A 22,002-nucleotide genomic window follows, 5' to 3' on the forward strand; every position below is an offset into this window, starting at 1 on the left:
ATTTATGGTCTCAGCACAAGCACAGCCTAGAAACCCAAATTCCAATAATTCCATGCCTGAAGCAAGAATTCCAATGGTGGGCTCAGGCCTGTCAATCAAACAAAGGACTGCCCTTCCACAGCACTCAACCAAGCCAGACCATCACAACGGACGCCTCAGACCTCGGTTGGGGGGCGCACATGCTGGACAAGTGCATACAAGGCTTATGGACTCAAGACCAGCTGCACCTACACATAAATCAAAAGGAAATGCTGGCAGTAAAACTGGCAATTCAGACATTCAGACCATTTCTTCGACAGGGTCAACTCTTGATAAGGACGGACAACACCACAGTTATGTGGTACATCAACAAACAGGGAGGCACACATTCATACCCTCTATGCCGGATGGCAATGGACCTCTGGAATGTGGCCCTGAGCTTCAACATTCAGTTACAAGGAATTTTTGTGCCAGGAAAAGAAAATATACTAGCAGACATCCTAAGCAGAACTACCACGGATGCCCACGAATGGATGCTGCATCCGGACATCTTCAAAACCATTACAGGGAAATGGGGGCTACCAGAAATAGACTTATTTGCATCCCCACACAATCACCAACTGAAAAAATTCTGCACGAGGACGTACCACCCACTTGCTTGGAAAGTGGACTCCCTATCTTTCAGTTGGAAAAACCTGACAGCATATGCATTCCCACCTCTTCCTTTGATGCACAAGGTGCTATTGAAGATCAAAGAAGACTGTCCAAGGATCATCCTGATAGCTCCAGACTGGCCAAGGCAACATTGGTACCCATTACTGAGGAGTATGTCTCGGGAACAAATATGGCCTCTGCCCCTAGTTCCCTTACTGTTAACACAGAACAACTTCAAAACCCTGCATCCAAACCTGAAAACACTGCAGCTGGCTGCCTGGAACATTGCATAAGACCAAATAACCCAGATTTATCTCAAAGGGTTAAAGACATTATCTTGGAGGCTCGCAGACCCTCAACAAGAAAAAATTATTCAGCAAAATGGAAAAGATATCTCATTTGGAGTACTGCAAAAGGAGAAGATGTGTCACTGGTAAACATAGCTAACATCCTGGAATACTTGGCAGAGCTCTTCCACAATGGCCTGTCCTATTCTTCCATTAAGATTCATGCATCAGTTATTTCAGCAGAGTACAACTTGGATCCTCCAGTCTTCTCACATCCTCTGCTCAGGCAGTTTCTGAGAGGAATTAAAAATGTGAAACCACCTAGGAAGCCACCATTGCCAGCATGGGACTTGAACTTTGTGCTAGAAAAGTTGACACTCCCGCCTTTCGAGCCAGCAGCAACAGCAGAATTACAGTACTTATCATGGAAAACTGCTTTCCTGCTTGCAACCACTTCAGCAAGAAGGGTTTCTAAACTACAGGCATTAATGGCAGTACAGCCCTTCCTGATCTTCCATCAAGATGTCCATGAGAACTAATCCTACTTTTATGCCAAAGGTGGTCTCCAGGGTATCTTTAAATCAAGCTATCCACCTGCCTACATTCTTCCCCAACCCACAGAACAGGGGAGAAAGACTGTTGCATACCTTGGATGTACATAGACAATTATGTTACTACCTGGACAGGACCAAGAGCAATAGAAAAACTGACCAGCTACTGGTAGCATATGCAACAGGAATGGAAGGAAAAGCAATTTCAAAACAGACAATCTCTAAGTGGATAGGAAATTGCATTAGATTTTGTTACTCTTACCATGGGAAGAAAACTCCAGAAAACATCAGACCTCACTCGACAAGGGCTACAGCCACTACCACAGCTTTTTTACGAGGAGTGGCTACCAAAGACATTTTAGAGGCTGCTACTTGGAGCTCCGTGCATACATTTGCCAAGCATTATAATTTACCCTTATACTCCAGATCCCGAGCAAGTTTTGCCACTGCTGTTTTGCAAGGGATCTTAACTACACCATAATCTTATTACTCCTCCTCCCCCAGTTTGGCTATGGTATTCTACCCATTTGTAAGGACTGCAGATGCATCCTTGAAGGACATAGTACAGTTTTGTACCTACCATAAATGTAGATGTCCGATAGGCATGCATCTGCAGTCAGGATTACCCTCCCTCCTTCCCCTCTGAGGTACTCCTAGGGTATTTACCCATCTTCTAGCTAGCTGGGGGAATCTATTATGGTGTATTTGTTTGTATATGTGTATATACATGTTTATTTCTATTTGCTCTCTCTTATTTGGAAACTTTTGCAATTATCCAAATTTAGCCTTCCTAGAGGGCACCTGGCATCTGGGGCAAGAAACACTGAGGAAGATGGCTTCGGCTGATACCTTTATATTCGAATAACTGCAGCTATGACGTCGGGTGAAGTACGACATCAGCCGAGGCCAGACCCAGACTTTGGAATCCGGCCGACCGAAGGGCTGCCTGACGACAGGACAATAAGGACTGCAGATGCATGCCTATCGGACATCTACATTTATGGTAGGTGCAAAACTGTACTTTCCTCCTCCGAGGACTATCCAGTCTTCGGAGCCGGGAGAGGCTGATCTGCTGATTGTGGAGCCCTCAGTGCCGGAACCGTCTTTTTCTCGGTCGGCACCGTTCACCTCGACTCCGTCGGATCCAGTACCGGAGTCTCGGAGCCGAAGATCCATCCTTGGATCGGGGACTGAGAGTCGGACCGATATTTCGGTTCAGACTCTCCCTCTCGGAGCCTCGGCTCGGATAGACTCTGCTCCGTCCTCGGGGTCGATGCTATCGGTGCCTGTCTCGGGGATTCCTCCGATTTCTTCGGAACCTGGGGATGCCTCGACTCGGGACCCGGGGGCTTTCAATCTCATGAGGAAGGTGTTGTCTGCTCAGACAACCACTTCAGCAGAGACGGCTTCTCCTTCCCATAAAGGACCGTTATCCTCCTCTGCACCCACGGCTACATCTAAGCGTCGAGCACCAGTGTCTCAGCCACCCCTAGAGGGTGCCCCCTCTTCCTCGGAGGCTTCGTCAGATGCCCCCCCCCCCGAAGAAGTTCCGAGGAAAAGATTGTGTAAGAGGAGACACTTGGATTCCCCACAGGAATCCTTGACATCGGACACTGACTTGGATGAGTCAGAAGGGTCCCCTAAATCATCCTCAGAGGATGTCTCCTTTTCTGACATCCTGGAGATCCTAAAACAGAGAGGTGATTGGCAAGCCCTACCTCCTTCTGAGGATGAGTCAGTCTTGCTGAAGGCATTCGGTGCTCGCCCTTCCTCCTCCTGGGTCACTCCGCCCTTCGATGAGTTGATGGAGTTGATTGCTCGGAGGGCGTGGGAGGCACCTGACACGGTGGAGCCAGTCCCTAATAAGCCTAATAAATATATTACAGCCCCCCAAGACAAGGCTTATCTAACAAAGGGAGTTCCAGTGGACGCTATGCTGGTGGCAGCGGCCACGAAAAAGGAGATGTCTGAATCTTCCTCATCTGTCCATCCGCCTAACAGAGATTCTAGGACTATGGACAGGTATGGGAAGCGCATTTTTAGTTCAGCGGCTTTTTCTATGCGATCCCTGAACTATTTGACCCATTTTACACGTTTACAGAGGGATCTAATCAAAGAGTTGGGAGATACCCTCCAGGGTACTACAGATGCTGCTGTCTCGGAGAAAGTTACAGCACATCTCATTACCCTTATATCTATTGCAAACTCGTCCATGAGGCTGATCTCATACGCAGCCGAAGGGTCGAGTAGGGCAGCGGCTTCAGCGATTGCTCTTCGCAGACAGTCCTGGATGCGCTTATGTTCCTTTGCGGAAGCCTTCAAGTCTTCCATTTGATGGTGCCACTCTTTTTGGCCCCAAAGTGAAGGAGACCCTTACCCGGTGTGAGCAAGAGGGAAAGACTCTGTCTGCTGTCGGAGTCCGTTTTTCCACCCCATCCAGACCGTACCCCAAAGGGCAACGTGGTGGAAAAATGTGGTTTCGAAAACCCCAAGGCTCTTTCCCAGGCACACAGGGTGATGCCCCCTCTAGAGGCAGAGGAGGGGGCAGAGGTGGAAGACGTCACCCTGGCGGCAGAGGGGGTCCGCAAAACCAAGGTGACAGGGATACACTCCCCGGGAAACCTTTTCAGCACTCCTGAGAGGAGGCCCGGCTGTCCTGCTCTGGAGGCAGTCGGGGGTCGCTTAGCTTTATACCCTCAGGCCTGGCAAAGTCTCACATCAGACAATTGGGTAAAAAGCATTGTTACCAGAGGTTACAAAATTCCTTTCCTATTGCCCCCAATTCCGCAGAAAAGACTCCCAGATGTTCCGCCCCATCTGCGAGGCCCTGCAGCTATAGAAATTTCAAAGCTGCTAGAAAAAAGAGTCATCCAACCAGTCCCAGCGGACCAGAGAGGATTCGGAACTTACTCAAGGTTCTTTTTAGTTCCAAAAAAGACAGGGGACTGGAGGCCAATTCTGGACCTAAGCAAACTCAATACCTTCATCAAGAAAGAAAAGTTCCGGATGGTCACGCTTCAATCGATCCTTCCATTTTTACAGAAGGACGACTGGATGTGCTCAATAGATCTAAAGGACGCATACTACCACATCAAAATGGCCAGGGCGTCCAGGGATCACTTGCGCTTCTGGCTGGGAGCCAGTCACTTTCAGTTTCGAGCCCTGCCCTTTGGTCTGACCTCAGCCCCCAGGGTTTTCACCAAATGTATGGCAGTGGTAGCGTCTCACTTGAGGCGCCTGGGATTCCAGGTGTTTCTGTATCTGGACGACTGGCTCCTTTCTGCCACCACCGAGCGTCGACTGATTCAGGCCAGGGATTACACACTTCAACTCTGTGTTCATCTCGGAATTTCCGTAAATTTCGAAAAATCTTTACTACGGCCATCACAGCATATCTCATTCATAGGAGCAGAATTGGATACGCGTTGCTTAATCCTAAGACTTCCTCCAGAAAGGATAACCTCCCTACAAAACCATATATCTGAAGTAGGATATTCATTTGTTTGCAACCTGTGGGTTATGGATCCGATATCGGATCCGAACCGGCATGGTTTTCCAGCTATGGATCCAAGCTCTCAGCTCCTCCCCTCACCCATAATGCCCTGCTCTACCCTCATGACCTCAGATCTTGTTTGCCGCGCTGGTAACTGGATGTGGATACATAGCTCTCAGCTAAGTGAACTATTTTCTTGTCTAAAAACAGAAAATTTTTTGTTTCTTTAACTAAATTTGTGTGAAAGTAGTAGGTTTCCCTTTAATATAGACTGTTTTGAGTTTATTTTAAGTTACAGTAATAATTTTTATTCCCTCCCCTCGCTGTGCGTAGAGTGTGTGTGTAGGCCTGTGTGCTTTTTTGTTGTTTAAGTTACTTCTGTAACTTTAGGTTTTATAGATTATGGCTGAACAGCCTAAATCTATATTTTCGAAATGCTCCGAGTGTGGCCATAAGCTCTCACCGGCTGATGGCCACACTCGGTGTGTTAGTGTCTTGGGGTTGAACACCTCACATCTGGTTGTTCCATTTGTGCAGGGTTCAACCCCAGGGCACTGAGGAGCGGAGGTCCAAGCTGGTCTTGGCGGGTCTTTTACCGCGGACTCGGCTCCGCCTCCGCTCCTTCGGGACTACTGTTTCTGCAGTTGTTCCCCTGTGGCACCCCTCCTGCTCCTGGGACTCAAACTCCCGCTTCTGGAGAGGAGAGGGATGCAGCTAAAGGACGGAGGAGAAGCACCAGCGGCGGGCGAGACCTCTGTTTCGGCCCGCCAGCCAAGCTGGCTTCTCCCGGCTCCGTTGTCGGTTCGTCTCCTCCTTCGGCTCCGGTCCCCTGTGTGCTTCTCACGGGTCCTGAGGAGGAGGAGACCCGATCTCCGTCGAGGCTATCGAGGAGGCACTCCAGGCCTACCTCGGTAGCCTCTTCGAGATCTACCCATAGCCTTTCTGATGCTGATCTGGACCGGATGATGAGAAGGTTCATCCAGGCCCAGATGCAGATGGGAGTGCTCTTGCCTCCCCCTCGGGGAGCTCAACACCCTTTTAAGCCTATTGCTCCTTCTCCGACCCGCTATCCGGGTTCGGAGCAACTGGAGCCGAGCAGCCGGGCGGGGAAGGTCGGAGCCGATAGTACTTGGTACCGGATCCGACCCTGCCCTCAGTGCGTCGGACCCGATCTCTCGGAGCCTGGATCCGAGCCGGATCGAGGGATCAGTGCTCCTTCGGCGCCGTCTGTGTCGGAGCGCACTGTCCTTCGGATCCGAGTGCCGGCGCCGGCTCCGATCCACTCTTCGGATCCGAGGGGAGCCGATTGTCGGATCCTTTGGTCGAGGTCGGCTCCTTCGGCTTTTGATGTAGTGGAGAGGGCTCTGTTGAGGGTCTCGGACCCCGGCACTTGCTTCGGCTCCGTCCCGCGCTCCCTCTGCACTGGGCCAGGCTTCCACCATCCGGCCCCTGGGACAGCCCGTTTCTGTGCCCCAAGTTGCTCCCATGGAGCAAATTACTGCTTGCGAGGACTCCTCTGACAGCCCCCCAGAGGAGGCCCCTCGCAAGCATACGTCCAAAAGGACGCACATTGACTCCCCGAGTCTCTCAATGAAGACACGGACTTGGAGGAAGGGGAAGGCTCCCCACGGTCACCCCCCGAGGATGTCTCCTTCGGAGACATCATGGAAATGCTCCGTATTAGGGGGTGGTCTGCCCCAAGTCTTCCTCGGACGAGTCCGTGTTCTTGGAGGCATTCAAACGGGCCCGTCTACCTCTTGGGTGTCCCCTGCCGACCCCTGGTGGACCTTATTACCACCAGGGCGTGGAATGAACCGGACACCGTGGATCCAATTCCCAAAAGACCTGATACGATCCTTAGTCCGACCTCTGACAGGACCCATTGGAGTAAGGGGCCTCCTGTAGATGCCATATTGACGGCGGCCACAAAGAGGGAACTGGCTCAGGAGAGTCCTCAGTCCACCCACCGAGCAAGGAGTCTCGGATGATGGACAGCTTGGGGAAGCGGATGTTCAGTTCGGCGACATTCTCGGTAAGGGCTGAACTATTTGGCACATGTTATTCGGATGCAGCGAGATCTTATTAAGGAATACGCTGCATCCCCTGAGTCCATTTCGGAGGAGGAGAGAGTTCTGTACTCCAGCAAAATGGCCACTCTTAGGTCAGTCACAAACACTTCTATGTGGCTAGTGTCCCATGCAACGGAGGCGCTAGAGCTGCGGGACAGGACTGGTCACTAGGCGTCAGGCCTGGCTCCGTCACTGCATTTTTCTGAGCCCTTCAAGGCGCTTTGCGAACGCCTTTGATGGTTCTGCTCTGTTTGGCAAGACCGTTCGAGACGTTGACCCAGAGCGAGAAGGACGGAAGACGCTGTCTGCCGTCGAATCCGCTTCTCTGCACCCCAGAGGCCCTATTCTAGGAACCAAAAGGGTCAGAAGAAGATGTGGTTCCGAAGTCGCAGCAGTCCCAGCCTGCTCCGGACAACCAGTCCTTCCGTGGCAGAGGAGGACAGGGAGGACGCCGCCCTAGAGGCAGAGGGGCTCCCAGAAACTTGGGTCCAGGGAACCTTTCTCTGAACGGCCGCAGCAACCCTGAGGGTTGCCAGACTGCTCTACTCTGGAGGCAGTCGGGGACGTTCCGGGGCACCTAGCGGCATGGGAGTCCATAACATCGGACCGCTGGGTTCTCCAAATCATATCCAGGGATATCGCATTCCTTTCCTTCACCTTCCAAAGTTGAAGTCCTCCCAGACGTCCCACCCGGTCAACGGGAGGCCTTGGCAGAAATTGGCCATCTGCTAAAGAAAAGAGCCATCCAGCCCGTTCCCCAGACCAGATCGGATCAGGGTTCTACTCCAGATTCTTTTAGTGCCAAAAGACGGGGAACTAAGACCAATCCTAGACCTCTCTCTCTTGAATCTGGCAGTCCCCAAAGAAAAATTCCAAATGGTCACTCTGCAATCTATTCTCCCCTTCTGGGAGAAAATCACTGGATGTGCTCGATAGATCTCAAGGACGATACTACCACATCCTGATGGACAGGCGCTCCAGGAGGTTTCTCCGCTTCGGCTGGGAGCCAGTCACTACCAGTTCGGGTCCTTCCCTTTGGTCTCACCACAGCCCCAGGGTGTTTACCAAAGTACTAGCAGTGGTAGCGGCCCACCTGAGGCTTCAGGGGTGCAGGTCTTTCCCTACCTGGACGACTGGCTCCTTACCGCCCAACAAGGCATCTACTTCTCTTGGCGAGACTCCTTTCTCCATCTTGCTCCATTTCTGGGCATCACAATAAATACAAAAAGTCCAACCTGGCCCACACAGCTCTTAGATTTCATAGGGGCCAGATTAGACACAAGGAGTTCTGAGCCTTCCTCACTGCGGACAGAGTTCTAAATCTGCAGCTCCAGGTGCGGGCCATTCTCCATTCAAGTTCTGTTCCAGCGGAGTTGGTCCTGAGGGCTCTAGGGTCCATGGCTTCGCTATAGCACTTCTTCCTCTTGCCAGGCTCAATATGCATTCTACAGTGGACGCTCTTAGTACAGTGGTCATACCTTGCTCTCCCCATGCATCATCCCATAGCGATCAGCAAGGCTTGCAAGCGGTCCCTCTTGTGGTGGCTCCACTCCCGGATCTCCACGAGGGTCGCCCATTTTGTGCTTCTCCCCTCTCGCCACGGTGACCACGGACGCCTCCCGCCTCGGGTGGGGGCACTTTGGGCCGGACAGTCCAAGGCACGTGGAGCGATTCAGAGACCTTACTGCATATCAATGTTCTAGAGATGAGAGCAGTGCTCTTAGCGTTGCTAGCACTTCAGGACTTTCTTCCCTTGGGAACAATTGCGATTCAATCGGACAATATGTCTGTTGTCTGGTACATCAACAAACAAGGGGAACAAGGTCTTACCCTCTTTGTCGAGAGGCCATGAGAGATTGGGAATGGGCAATCTTCACCAATCGCATTGTAATAGCAACGCACATTCCGGGTCGGTACAACATCCTAGCGGACAAGCTCAGTCGCACCATTCTGACCCCTTACGAGTGGTCTCTCAATTGTCAAGTAGCGGAACGCATATTCGCACGGTGGGGAACCCCTTCATGCGATCTTTTGCTTCTCCCTCAAACACCAAGTGCGACAGTTTTTCGCTCTAATACCTCCTCCCGGAGGTACCCCAAGAGACGCTCTGGTGCATGCTTGGCCACCCGGTCTTCTGTATGCCTATCCACCCTTGCCTCTGATGCTGCAAGTTCTTCAGAAAGCCTCTCGGGTGGGTTGCAGAATGATTCTCATTGCTCCATTCTGGCCTCGACAGATCTGGTTCCCCTTCCTAAGGTCTCACTCGGTGAATCCTCCTTGGATTCTAGATCCCATCGCGGATCTGATATCCCATCCATCCTGCATTCCTCCTCCGAACCTGGACAACCTGAAGCTGACCGCTTGGCTGCTCCAGTGCCACTCTTGATAAGGACTCGGTATTTCTTCACCGGTAAAGGCTATTTTGGTGGCGGCTCATAAACCATCCACTAGAAAGGTTTACGAAGCAAATGGAAACGCTTTCTCTGTGTGGAGCGGCAAGGCCTAAATCCCTTCACGGTTCCTCTCCCTGTAGTGCTTGAATTTCTAACCTCTCTCTTTAATGATGGTGCCAGCAGTTCCACAGTCAAAGTTCAACTGGCTGCAATTTCTCACTATCACATTGGTCAAGAGTCTAATCCTCTTATGTCAGCCAAATTGTGCAAAACATTTCTTAAAGGTACTTTCCTTCTCAGGCCCCTATAAAACAAGCAGTTCCTCCTTGGGACCTTTCTTTGGTCCTACAGGCCTTGACCGCTCCCCTTCGAGCCAGCGGCTCTGTGGATCTCAAATTCTTGTCCTACAAGACAGCCTTTTGGTAGCCATTACATCAGCCAAGAGAGTTTCTGAACTTCAAGCTTTATCAGCTAAACCTCCTTACTTGGTATTTCATCCGGACCGTGTCTCCCTCAGGACCAACCCGTCCTTCCTTCCTAAAATCGCTTCTGAAGCAAACATCAATCAATCCATTAACCTCCTGTTTTCTTCCTAAGTATGAAAACAAAGGTGAATATAAGCTACACTCACTAGATGTTCACAGGCAACTTAGATTTTATCTCAACAGGACAGCTGGTCATAGGCAATCCGACCAGCTGTTTATTTCCTTTGCAAAATTCAATTTGGGCAAGCCAATTTCTAAAGTTTCTCTGTCCCGCTGGATTTCACAGTGCATTTTATTGGCTTATCAAGCGTCAGGAAGGCCCGCACCGGGGTGTTCATGCCCATTCAACCCGGTCAGTATCTACCTCGGCAGCCTTCAAGGCTAGGATTCCTCTAGATGATATTTGTGCAGCAGCCACGTGGGCTTCATCTCATACATTTATTTCTCACTATAAGTTGGATCTTGCATCTAGGGGTAGAGCATCCTTTGGCTCCAGCGGTGCTCGAATATCCTTCCATGATGGCACCAAGATTCAGGTAGCTGGGGACTCTGTCCCACAGGTTGCAGACAAATGAATATCCTACTTCAGATTTAGAAGTTATGTACTCACCATAACGCTTCCATCTGAGTAGGTGTATTCATTTGTCTGCAACCATCCCGCCCTCCTATCCCCCTGGCCTTTCAGTTTCCTGCATATTCCTTGTTACCCTTTTTAGGGTATTGTTGCTTTGGCAAACTCGATCTGAGGTCATGAGGGTAGAGCAGGGCATTATGGGTGAGGGGAGGAGCTGAGAGCTTGGATCCATAGCTGGAAAACCATGCCGGTTCGGATCCGATATCGGATCCATAACCCACAGGTTGCAGACAAATGAATACACCTACTCAGATGGAACGTTATGGTGAGTACATAACTTCTAATTCTCTTCTATTATCCAGAAAATCCCCAGCAAAGCTGGTTCTGAAGGTTTTGGGTCTCATGGCAGCTTCTCTCATTGCGATACCCTTGGGAAGACTGCACATGAGAGTTCTTCAATGGCTACTGTTTGCACAATGGTCGTTCCAACACTTTACCCCTGACACACGAAATCCACATCACGAACATATGCAAATCACACCTGGCTTGGTGGCTTCAGACTTGCAATCTGTCCAGCGGAAGACCATTTGTGCTACCCACGTCGACAGCTACGGTGACCACGGACGCTTCCCTGATAGTGTGGGGGGGCATCTTTCAGGGACAGACAGTCCAAGTCGAATGGTCCAATTTGGAGTACAATCTGCACATCAATGTTCTAGGGCAGTGTTTCTAGCGTTGCAACACTTTGCTCCCCTCCTTCCTGTAGGGACAATTGCAGTTCAGTCGGACAACATGTCCGTAGTATGGTACATAAACAAACAAGGGGGAACCAAGTCTTATCAACTATGCAGAGAGGCCATGAGAATTTGGCAATGGGCGGAGTCCACGGGTCGCTTTCTGATAGCAATGCACATCCCGGGGTTATCCAACGTCATAGCGGACAGGTTGAGCAGAGCCATCCTGTTACCTCACGAGTGGTCCCTCAAACAATCAGTTGCAAAGGAAATTTTTCGCAAGTGGGGCCAGCTTTCCTGCGATCTGTTTGCGTCTCCAATGAACGCCAAATGCAGAAGCTATTTTTCCCTATTACCCCCTCCAGGGGAAGTCCCCAGGGACGCTCTGGTTCACGATTGGCCCCCGGGTCTCCTGTACGCTTTTCCTCCTGTTCCCTTGATTGCAAAATTTCTACAGAAAGCCAACAACCTGCAAAGGACAATTATCCTCATTGCCCCATTCTGGCCTCGTCAAATCTGGTTTCCCTTTCTTCTGGCACACCGAATTCGGGAACCCTGGATCCTGGACCCGGAGCCGGATCTACTGACCCACTCGTCAGGGGCATCCCACCCATCGCTACTCTCCCTCAGACTAGCAGCTTGGCTGCTCCGCTTCCCTTCTTAGCCAGGTCTGATCTTCTTTCCCCTGCAGTTCGAAATATCCTGGTGGCTTCTCATAAAGCTTCCACTACGAAAATTTATACTGGTAAATGGAAGCGTTTTGTGCACTGGGCAAATACACATCAATTGGACCCCGTGATAGCTCCTCTAAATAGGGTCCTGGAGTTTTTAACCGAACTGTTCCACCAAGGAGCTTCTCCTGCCACTTTGAGAGTTCAATTGGCTGCCATTTCAAACTTTCATATGGAAGAAAGTGGGGCTCCTATTATGGCTCACAGACTTTGTAAGGCCTTTCTAAAAGGATCTTTCCATATTAGATCTCCAGTTAGAAGTCCTACATCACCTTGGAACTTGAACCTTCTTTTATCTCAACTGATGCTACCACCTTTTGAACCAGCCTCTTCCTGTCCTTTGAAGTTTTTGTCATGGAAGACCCTCTTTTTGGTGGCTACTACATCGGCCAGACGGGTGTCGGAGCTTCAAGCTCTTTCCGTTAAACACCCTTATTTGATTTTTCACCCTGATAAGAGTGTCTCTTCGCACTAATCCATCCTTTCTTCTCAAAGTTTGCTCCGTTAATAATATCAATCAGTCCATTGAGCTCCCCACCTTTTTCAAAAACCACTCTAATAAGTTGGAATACATGATGTCCTTCATGGATGCATCTGCAGTCATAACAACTGGGTTGTCCTGTCGTCAGGCAGCCCTTCAGTCGGCCGGATTCCAAAGTCCGGGTCCGGCTTCGGCTGATGTCGCACTCCACCCGACGTCATCTCTGTTGGTCTTCGGGTATAAAAGCATCAGCCGACGCCATTTTCCTCAGTCTTTCTTGCCGCGTGGTGCCCGAAGCAGAAGCTGTTCGCAAGTGCCGGTCGGTCGGATCCAGAGATTACTTCTACCGAATACTACTTCGAAGACTTCTAAAGCTAAGTACCCCGTTGGGGACTCTTTCTTGCCTCAGCCGATGTCAGAAAAAGTTAACAATTGTTTACCCTGTGGGAAACAAATACCTCATAAAGATTTCCACTCTTACTGTCTGCCTTGTTTAGGCCCAGCCCACGACGTAGCAGCCTGTTCGGCCTGTGCTTCCTTCAACCGACGAACGCTTAAGCGTCGGTCGGAGTTTGCAGAACAGTTTTTCGGTTCTGATTTTGCGTACATTATGCCGTCGGATCCTCCGACTACCCAATCTACCAAAAAACGCAAAGATAAAGACCGACACTCACGGTCCGCGGTTTCGGCCGAAACCATGGTTAAGCAAACCGCGAGTGTCTCGGTTTCGGCCGAAACCGAGAAAACTGATCTAAGTACAGCTGAACCTATTCCTACAACTGAGGCCCCTGCTACAACTCTTGAATCGACCTCAGAAATTTTACCCACTACGGTGGTTGATTTATCAGACACCATCCCCTTGGATGTCTCTACCCCAGCACGTGGTGCTGCTAGGCCTCCAGCAGCCATGTCCATTAAGGCCTTCGCCAGGGCTAAAGCAGCCAAGACTACTAAAACAGTGCCTGTTAAACCCCCACATCCAGGCCCTCTTCTAGTTCCCAAATGCTTACTTTGGCAGAAGATTTAATTTCTTTAATCAGAGGATCTCAATCTCACCCAGATAGGGCCTCTCAGCCCCCAGAGAAGAGACCTAGGGCAGAGCCCCCTGAGCCAGTGTCCTCTGATGAATCTGCTGATGAATCAGACATAACTGACCAGCCAGAGGCTCCTTTCTCCAATTTTGAAGATTCTGATGCTGAAGAATCCATTCCAGCTGCTTCCCCACCAGAAGAATTCTCCTTTGGGGAAACCTTGCATGCCATGCGAGAACAGTTCCAATGGCAGCAACAGGATTTTTCAGACTCCAGAAAAAGAGTTAGGACCTTTCTGCACCTCCCACAGCACAGGCCCTTAGCTATACCTGCTGTTCTCTCTGTGGTGGATGATGCTTTCAATGATGTTTGCTCCGCTCCAGATTCTTTACCCGCAGCCCCTGCCAAACCAGACAGATTTTACAGGGTGCCAGATACTCATCACCACCTTTACAAGGCCCCACTTGCAGACCCAGAAACTATATCCCAGGGTCCCAAGGCAGTAGCAGCGACCATAGCTAAAACCCTATTCCTTCTGAAAGGGAAGCAAGGTCATTAGACAGATGGGGTAAAAGGTCTACACTTCAGCTACTCTCTCAGCTAGAGCTTTAAACTGTCAGTTTCACATGATACAATACCAAGAGTTTATGCTTGATCAGTTAACTAAAAACTAACCACTGATGAATCTCTTGATAAGAAATATGTATTAGAGATGGTAAATAACATACAACAGGTTAGCAACCATTCCTTAAAATGTGGCTATGATGCACTGGAGGCTTCATTTAGATCAGCCATGACAGGCACAGTGATAAGAAGGCATGCATGGCTAAAGGAACAAGCTTTACCGGATCATGTTAAAGCTAAGCTGCTAGATGCTCCTATGGACAAGACAAGTTTGTTTGGTACACCTGCCCAGCAGGTTATGAAGAAAATGGAAGAAAAGGCAAAATCTGTTCAAACTGTTAAAGATTTCTTCCAGGTTCAACCCCCAAGGTTTAGCAGGAACTGGCCTGCCAAAAATTGGTCCTTTCCTGACTCCACAAAATTTCAAAGGGGCAGGAATAGACGTCCCAGAGGCAGAAACCAATCAAGAGGAGGTGCCTACAGAGGACGACAGTGGCAAGGTAACAACAGAGGCACAGACACAGCCACTGCCACTACATCAGCACAACCACAGTGACTTAACCCTAAATCCGCCTACCAGGGAACAAATAGCAGCTCCTCTAGGCGGAAAGTTAACCTTATTTTCAAGGAACTGGCACTGCATAACAAAAGACAAGTGGATTTTACAAACCATAGATCAAGGTTACCGGTTTCACTTCCACACTTTACCAGTCAAAAGAGGAATGCCAAATCTACCTCCAAATCAAAAAACAGAGGCTCTACGCCAGATAATGGAGTTAGCAAACATGAGAGCTGTGGAAAGAGTGCCAACAGCAGAGCAAGGAAAGGGGTTCTATTCCAGACTATTCCTAGTTCCAAGAAAAGAAAAGAGTTGGAGACCAATTCTCGACCTGTCCACCTTAAATACATACATCATTGTCCCAAAATTCAAAATGCTGACCCTACAGCAGCTTCTTCCCATGCTGGGCAAGGAGTCTTGGCTGGTAACTCTAGATCTCAAGGAGGCATACCTGCACGTCCCCATTCGACCAATCTGCAGAAGATACCTCAGATTTCTTGCAGGATCAGAGCACTATCAATTCTCAGCATTGCCCTTTGGCTTATCTACTGCCCAGAGTATTCACAAAATGCCTGGCATCAGTAATCGCCCATTGCAGACTACAGGGAATTCAAATTTACCCATACCTGGACGACTGCCTGCTACAAGGGGACAACAAAAGCAAGCTGACAACAGATTTACAAAGGGTCATTTACTTGCTGCAAGCACTGGGATACACAGTCAATTTACAAAAGTCAAGGCTGATACCATCCCAAACAAGGACATTCTTGGGCTGAATTGGACACAGTAAAACAAATGGCATTCCTGACTACAGAAAAACAAAAAGAACTTCCTCTTTACTTCTTGGCACTAACAAAACTGAACAAGTTAACAGCAAGAAAAGTACTGCAGGCCTTGGGCTTCATGGCATCATGCATAATCTTGGTTCCATTTGCCAGACTACATATGAGAAAACTACAGTGGTACCTAAATAATTTATGGTCCCAACACAGACACAGTCTAGAGACAGAAATCCCACTAATTCCATGCTTAAAACAGGAGTTCCTATGGTGGGCTCAGGCATGCCAGTCAAACCCAGGCCTACCCTTTCGCAGATGTCAAGCAAGCCAGACCATCACAACAGACGCTTCAGACCTAGGATGGGGGGCCCACATGCTGGACAAATGCGTGCAAGGATTGTGGGCACAGGATCAACTTCACCTGCACATCAACCTAAAAGAAATGCTGGCAGTAAAACTGGCAATCCAAAAGTTCAAACCATTTCTCAAGGAGGGCCAGTTGATGATAAGGACAGACAACACCACAGTCATGTGGTACATCAACAAACAGGGAGGCACTCATTCATACCCCTATGCAGGATGACCTTGGAGCTGTGGACCCTGGCACTCAGCTACAACATCCAGTTACAGGCAATATTTGTACCGGGAAAGACAATACTCTAGCAGACATATTAAGCAGAACCACCGGATGCCCACGAATGGAAGCTGCACCCGGACATCTTCAAGACCATCTCAAAGAAATGGGGAATGCCACAGATAGACCTATTCGCATCACCTCTCAATCACCAGCTCAAAACATTCGCACAAGGACATTCCACCCACTAGCATGGAAAGTGGATTCGCTCTCCTTCAACTGGAAAGGCCTAACAGCATATGCATTCCCACCTCTTCCTTTGATACACAAGGTACTACTGAAAATCAAGGAAGAACGTCCAAGGATAATACTGATAGCTCGAACTGGCCAAGACAACACTGGTACCCACTACTGAGGAGCATGTCTCGAACAACATGTGGCCGATACCCTGATGCCTTTGATGTTAACTCAGAACAACTACAGCATCATACATCCAAACCTAAAACGTTGCAACTAACTGCATGGAACATCACATAGCAGCAGCTAATCCAGAACTTTCCCAAAGAGTAAAAGACATTATTCTTGAAGCACGCAGACCTTCAACAAGAAGGAACTATGCTGGAAAATGGAAAAGGTTTGTCATTTGGAGTACAGAAAGAGGAAAAGATGTGTCAAACATAGATATGCCTAACATTCTGGAGTATCTGGCCGAACTTCTTCATTCAGGCCTGTCCTACTCCTCCATCAAGATACATGCATCAGCTATTTCAGCAGAATGCAGCTTTGATCCACCTGTTTTTTCGCACCCTTTGCTCAGGCAGTTCCTCAGAGGAATCAAGAATATAAAACCTCTAAGGAAACCACCATTACCAGCTTGGGATTTGAACTTTGTGCTAGAAAAATTGACACTATCACCCTTTGAACCAGCAGCAACAGCAGACCTACAACACCTGTCATGGAAAACTGCTTTCCTACTGGCAATTACTTCAGCAAGGAGGGTTTCAGAACTACAGGCCTTAATGGCAGTGCAACCCTTCCTAATCTTCCACCAAGATAGAGTGTCCATGAGGACTAATCCTACATTTATGCCCAAGGTGGTATCCAGAGTGTCTTTAAACCAGGCAATCCACCTACCTACCTTCTTTCCCAACCCACAAAATAGAGGGGAAAGAATACTGCATACCTTGGATGTACATAGACAGCTACGCTACTACTTGGACAGAACAAAAAATAGCAGAAAGACTGACCAACTTTTTGTAGCCTATGCAACAGGAAGGGAAGGAAAAGCTATTTCCAAACAGACAATCTCCAAATGGATAGGAAATTGCATACGATTCTGTCACTCCTTCCATGGAAAACCAATTCCACAGAACATAAGACCTCATTCTACAAGGGCAACAGCCACTACCACAGCCTTCTTACGAGGAGTGGCAACCAAAGACATTATTGAGGCGGCTACTTGGACCTCCGTGCATACATTTGCCAAGCATTATAATTTGCCTCTATATTCCAGATCCCGAGCAGGGTTTGCCACTGCTGTACTGCAAGGGATCCTAAACACACCATAATCTACTTTTATCCTCCTCCCTAGTTGGCTATGGTATTCTACCCACTTGTTATGACTGCAGATGCATCCATGAAGGACATAGTACAGTTTTGTACCTACCATAAATGTAGATGTCCGAACTGGATAGCATCTGCAGTCAGGATTACCCTCCCTCCTTCCCTCTGTGGTACTCCTAGGGTGTTTACCCTCCTAATAGCTAGCTGTTGGGGGGGAGTCTTTTATGGTGTATTTGTTTGTATATATGTACATACATGCTTATTGTTGGGTTTACCTCTATCTATTTGGAAACATTGGCATCTATCCAAATTTTAGCCTGCAAGAGGGCTTCTGGCATCTGGGGCAAGAAACACTGAGGAAAATGGCGTCGGCTGATGCTTTTATACCCGAAGACCAACAGAGATGACGTCGGGTGGAGTGCGACATCAGCCGAAGCCGGACCCGGACTTTGGAATCCGGCCGACTGAAGGGCTGCCTGACGACAGGACAACCCAGTTGTTATGACTGCAGATGCTATCCAGTTCGGACATCTACATTTATGGTAGGTACAAAACTGTACTTTACACAAGTTTGGATGTTCATAGACAACTCAGATTCTACTTGGATAGAACGAAAGATCATAGAAAAACAGACCAGCTTTTTATAGCCTTTGCAGACAGCAAGAAGGGTATGGCAGTTACGAAACGAACCCTTTCTAAATGGCTTTCTGATTGTATTATTTTTGTTTATACTGCCTCGGAGCAAACTTTACCTGTCAAGCCCAAAGGACACTCTACAAGATCAGTATCTACATCCCTGGCTCATGCAGCCCGCCTACCGTTAGACACTATTTGTGCGGCTGCTACTTGGTCTAAACCACATACATTCATTAATCATTACAAAGTAGACAGGATTTCTAGGGACAGGGCAACCTTTGGTTCCACTGTGCTCAGGAACGTTCTCCCGTGAGTTCCTCAGGAACATGGAGCTAGGGACGCTACCCAGGTGTAAGAACAAACGGCGACATTGAACACTCTCACATATAGAAGTTATGTCCTTACCATAACGTTCCATGTGGAGTGTTCATCTCGCCTTTGTTCTTACATTCCCACCCTCAGGAAGAACGTCCAGTTTAGGTGTCTGGTTTGTTTTTTTCCTGCTTCTGCCTTAAGCAGTTGTTGTATATATATATTTTTCAGCTATGTTGTTATTGGCATGAATGTGTTATTCTCTCTGTTGACTTCTGGTTTGCTTGCAAACTAGATCTGAGGTAAAGGCAGAGGGGGATTGTGGGAGTTAGGTTGGTCTCGAGCTTCTTCTCGATGCAGAGCTTTGCCAAGCGGCCGACACGGAGCCGAGGATCGGCTCCGAACCCAGGTGTAAGAACAAAGGCGAGATGAACACTCCACATGGAACGTTATGGTAAGGACATAACTTCTATTTTCTTCCCCTATCTTTCTGTTTAGTTTTTATACAGAGTATCCCTTTAGTTTAAATCGGGTTCCCCTTGTATTTTAATTCCAGTTTTATCCCCTTTTTAACTTTTAGGCCTTTGGCCCACTCCCTTTTTTCCCCTGTCCTTTCAGTGTGACTGGAGTTTTATTTGGTTAAAGGGTGTGTCTGTGTTTTGTGTTTCATACAGCCTTTTCAGGATGTCTAAAGACTCCCAAGGTCTCAGGCTTCAAGAAGTGTGATTCGTGCTGTCAGAAAATGTCTCTGACAGACGGTCACACTTCCTTTGTCTATTGCCTGGGACCTTTGCACCTGCAGGACTCGTGCTGTTTGCCATGCATTCAGCCCTAGATTCCTGCAGGAACGCAAAAACAAACTCATACTTCGAGCCTGAAGGCCCCCCGACCCAGTCTGCATTGGGGAAGCCTTCTAAGACTTCCAGGCCGTCGGCTCCAGCTTCAGAGCTGTCTCCTGGGAGCATTAAAGCTGCTTCGACATCGGCTCCGGCTCCGGCTGGAGTCGATGTTTCGAAGTCTCAAACCGTTACCTCGGCTCCGGCCGGAGCCGAGGTTGTCAAGACTCAGTTAGCTCCGATAGGCTTATCGGAGCCACCTTCAAAGAAGAGGTCTAGGTCCCCTTCCATCAGCTCCATCCACTCGGCTTCGGGATCCCCTCTTCTGTCGGAGCGTAGCCATAGGTCTCATTCCTCTCGGTCCTCCAGGCTGTCCGACCATGACTTACAAAGGGTGGTGAGTAGACTTCTCAAGTCCGAGGCACTGGCCCAAATGCTGCATAGCCCTACTCAACAGTCAGCGGCTATTCCCATCCCTGATTCTATTCCTCCTCCGACTCTTTGAGTTCGGATCCGGGGCTCATCGGAGCTGTAGCTGTCGGTGCTCCGCTGTAGCTGTTGGTGCTTCGGAGCAGATACCTTCCCTTTTGGCCCCGTCATCTGCACTGATTTCCTCCTTGGAGGGATCTCGGCGCCGAGCTTCCCTCGTCGGCTCCGAGGGGGCGAGTGGCATCGGAGCCTTGTCCGACCCCGTTCTCCTTCTCGGGGCGTCTGCGCTGGTGAGTTCGGCTCTGACATCTGCCTCGGAGCCGTCCCTGTCAGTGCCGGGGGGGGGGGGTCCTTGTCTCCTCGGAGCGGGGACCTCTGGCCTTGGCTGATAGGGGCGCCTTCGAGGTCATGCGGAGCGTGCTAGACCCAGTGTCTACCCCACAGTCGGCTCGGTCAGCTCCTCCCTCTTCAGTGCCTGTGGTGGCTTCTACCCACCCCCTTGTAACAGACCGTAGAGAGCCAGCTCCTCAGGTTTTCCCATTGGGATTATCCTCCTCTTCCGAGGCCTCTCCTGATCCGGTAGGAGAACCCCCTCGGAAGAGACAGTGCAAGGGGAAGCACATTGACTCCCCTGAGTCTATCGCCTCTGACACCGACTTGGAGGAATCTGAAGTTTCCCCTCGGTCCCCCTCTGAGGATGTCTCTTTTGCTGACATCCTTGAAATCCTGAAACTGGGGGGGAACTGGTCCGCCCTTAACCCTTCAGAGGACGAGTCTGTTTACCTTGAGGTGTTTGGCTCTCGCCCTTCCACCTCCTGGGTGTCCCCTCCCTTTGACCCCCTTATGGAAGTGGTGGCAAGTAAGGCTTGGACGGCCCCTGATTCATTGGAACCTACCCCAAGGAGGCCGTCAATTTATTACTGCCCCAAAAGAGAAAGAGTTTCTATCTAAAGGTGTCTCTGTTGATGCCATGGTGGTGGCCGCAGCCACTAAGAAGGAGTTAGCCGCTCCTTCGGTACCTGTCCATCCTCCTAATAAGGAGTCTAGGACCATGGACAGGTACGGTAAGCGGATGTTTTCATCAGCGACCTTTTCCATGTGGTCGCTGAACTACTTGTGTCACTTCACCCGTCTCCAGAGTGATTTGCTCAAGGATATAGGTGAGGCCATGCAGGATCCAACAGCTGAGGGGTTCCAAGACTAAATGAACTCCCAGTTGGCAACCCTGAATTCGATTGTCAACTCCTCCATGCGGCTTATCTCGTATGCGGCTGATGGGGTGAGTAGGGCCGCAGGCACAGGTCTAGCTTTACGACGTCACGCCTGGATGCGGCTTTGCAATTTTGCGGACCCTTTCAAGGCGTCCTTCACCAATTCCCCCTTTGGCTCAACGTTGTTTGGACCTCAGGTGAAGGATACATTGACTAGGTGCTAGCAGGGAAGGTAAGACTCTCTCTGCCGTGGGAGTCCGTTTTTTTTACTCCTTCTAGACCTTATCCAAAAGGTCGGGGGGGGGGGGAGAGATGTGGTTCCTCAAACCACAGGGAGCCTCATCTGACGCACAAGGTCGATTCCCCTCTAGAGGCAGAGGGGGGAATAACAATAGACGCCGCCCTAGGGGCAGAGGTGGTCCGCAAAACCAGGGTAGCAGAGAAACTTTCTCTGATAAACCCTTTCAGCATCCCTGAGGAGCTGCCCGGTTGTCCACCTTCGGAGGCAGTCGGGGGAAGATTATCACTGTACCCAAAAGCCTGGCTTTCCCTCACTCAAGACAAATGGGTAGAGTCAATCATATCCGAGGGTTACAAAATTCCCTTTATTCACATCCCATCCCAACCCAAAGGATCCCTTCCAGACGTTCCACCCAGTCTAAGGGAACAAGCAGCATTAGAAATATCAAAGTTGCTGTCAAAAAGAGCTGTCCAACCAGTCCCAGCAGACCAGCAAGGATCCGGAATCTACTCCAAATTCTTTTTGGTACCAAAAAAAAACAGGGGACTGGAGACCAATACTGGATCTCAGGGAGTTAAACAATTATATCAAAAAAACAAAATTTCGGATGGTCACGCTACAGTCCATTCTACCCTTCTTGGGTCAGGACAATTGGATGTGCTCGATAGACCTTCAGGATGCGTACTACCATATCGAAATGCACAGACGCTCCAGGAGGTTTCTCCGCTTCAGGCTGGGAGCCAGTCACTACCAGTTCAGAGCCCTGCCCTTTGGTC

The 22,002-nt window shown here is 49.5% G+C and overlaps 1 protein-coding gene across 2 annotated transcripts in view; it reads left to right on the plus strand.

Annotated features, from left to right (window-relative positions):
• WIPF2 (WAS/WASL interacting protein family member 2) overlaps nt 1–22,002 on the plus strand; it is a 950,999-nt gene that overhangs the window by 487,226 nt on the left and 441,771 nt on the right. The gene's annotated exons all lie outside the window — the stretch shown is intronic.

Source organism: Protopterus annectens, chromosome 13.part0, assembly GCF_019279795.1.
Source record: "Protopterus annectens isolate FY-2018-M chromosome 13.part0, PAN1.0, whole genome shotgun sequence".
In the NCBI taxonomy this organism is placed as follows: Eukaryota; Metazoa; Chordata; order Ceratodontiformes; family Protopteridae; genus Protopterus; species Protopterus annectens.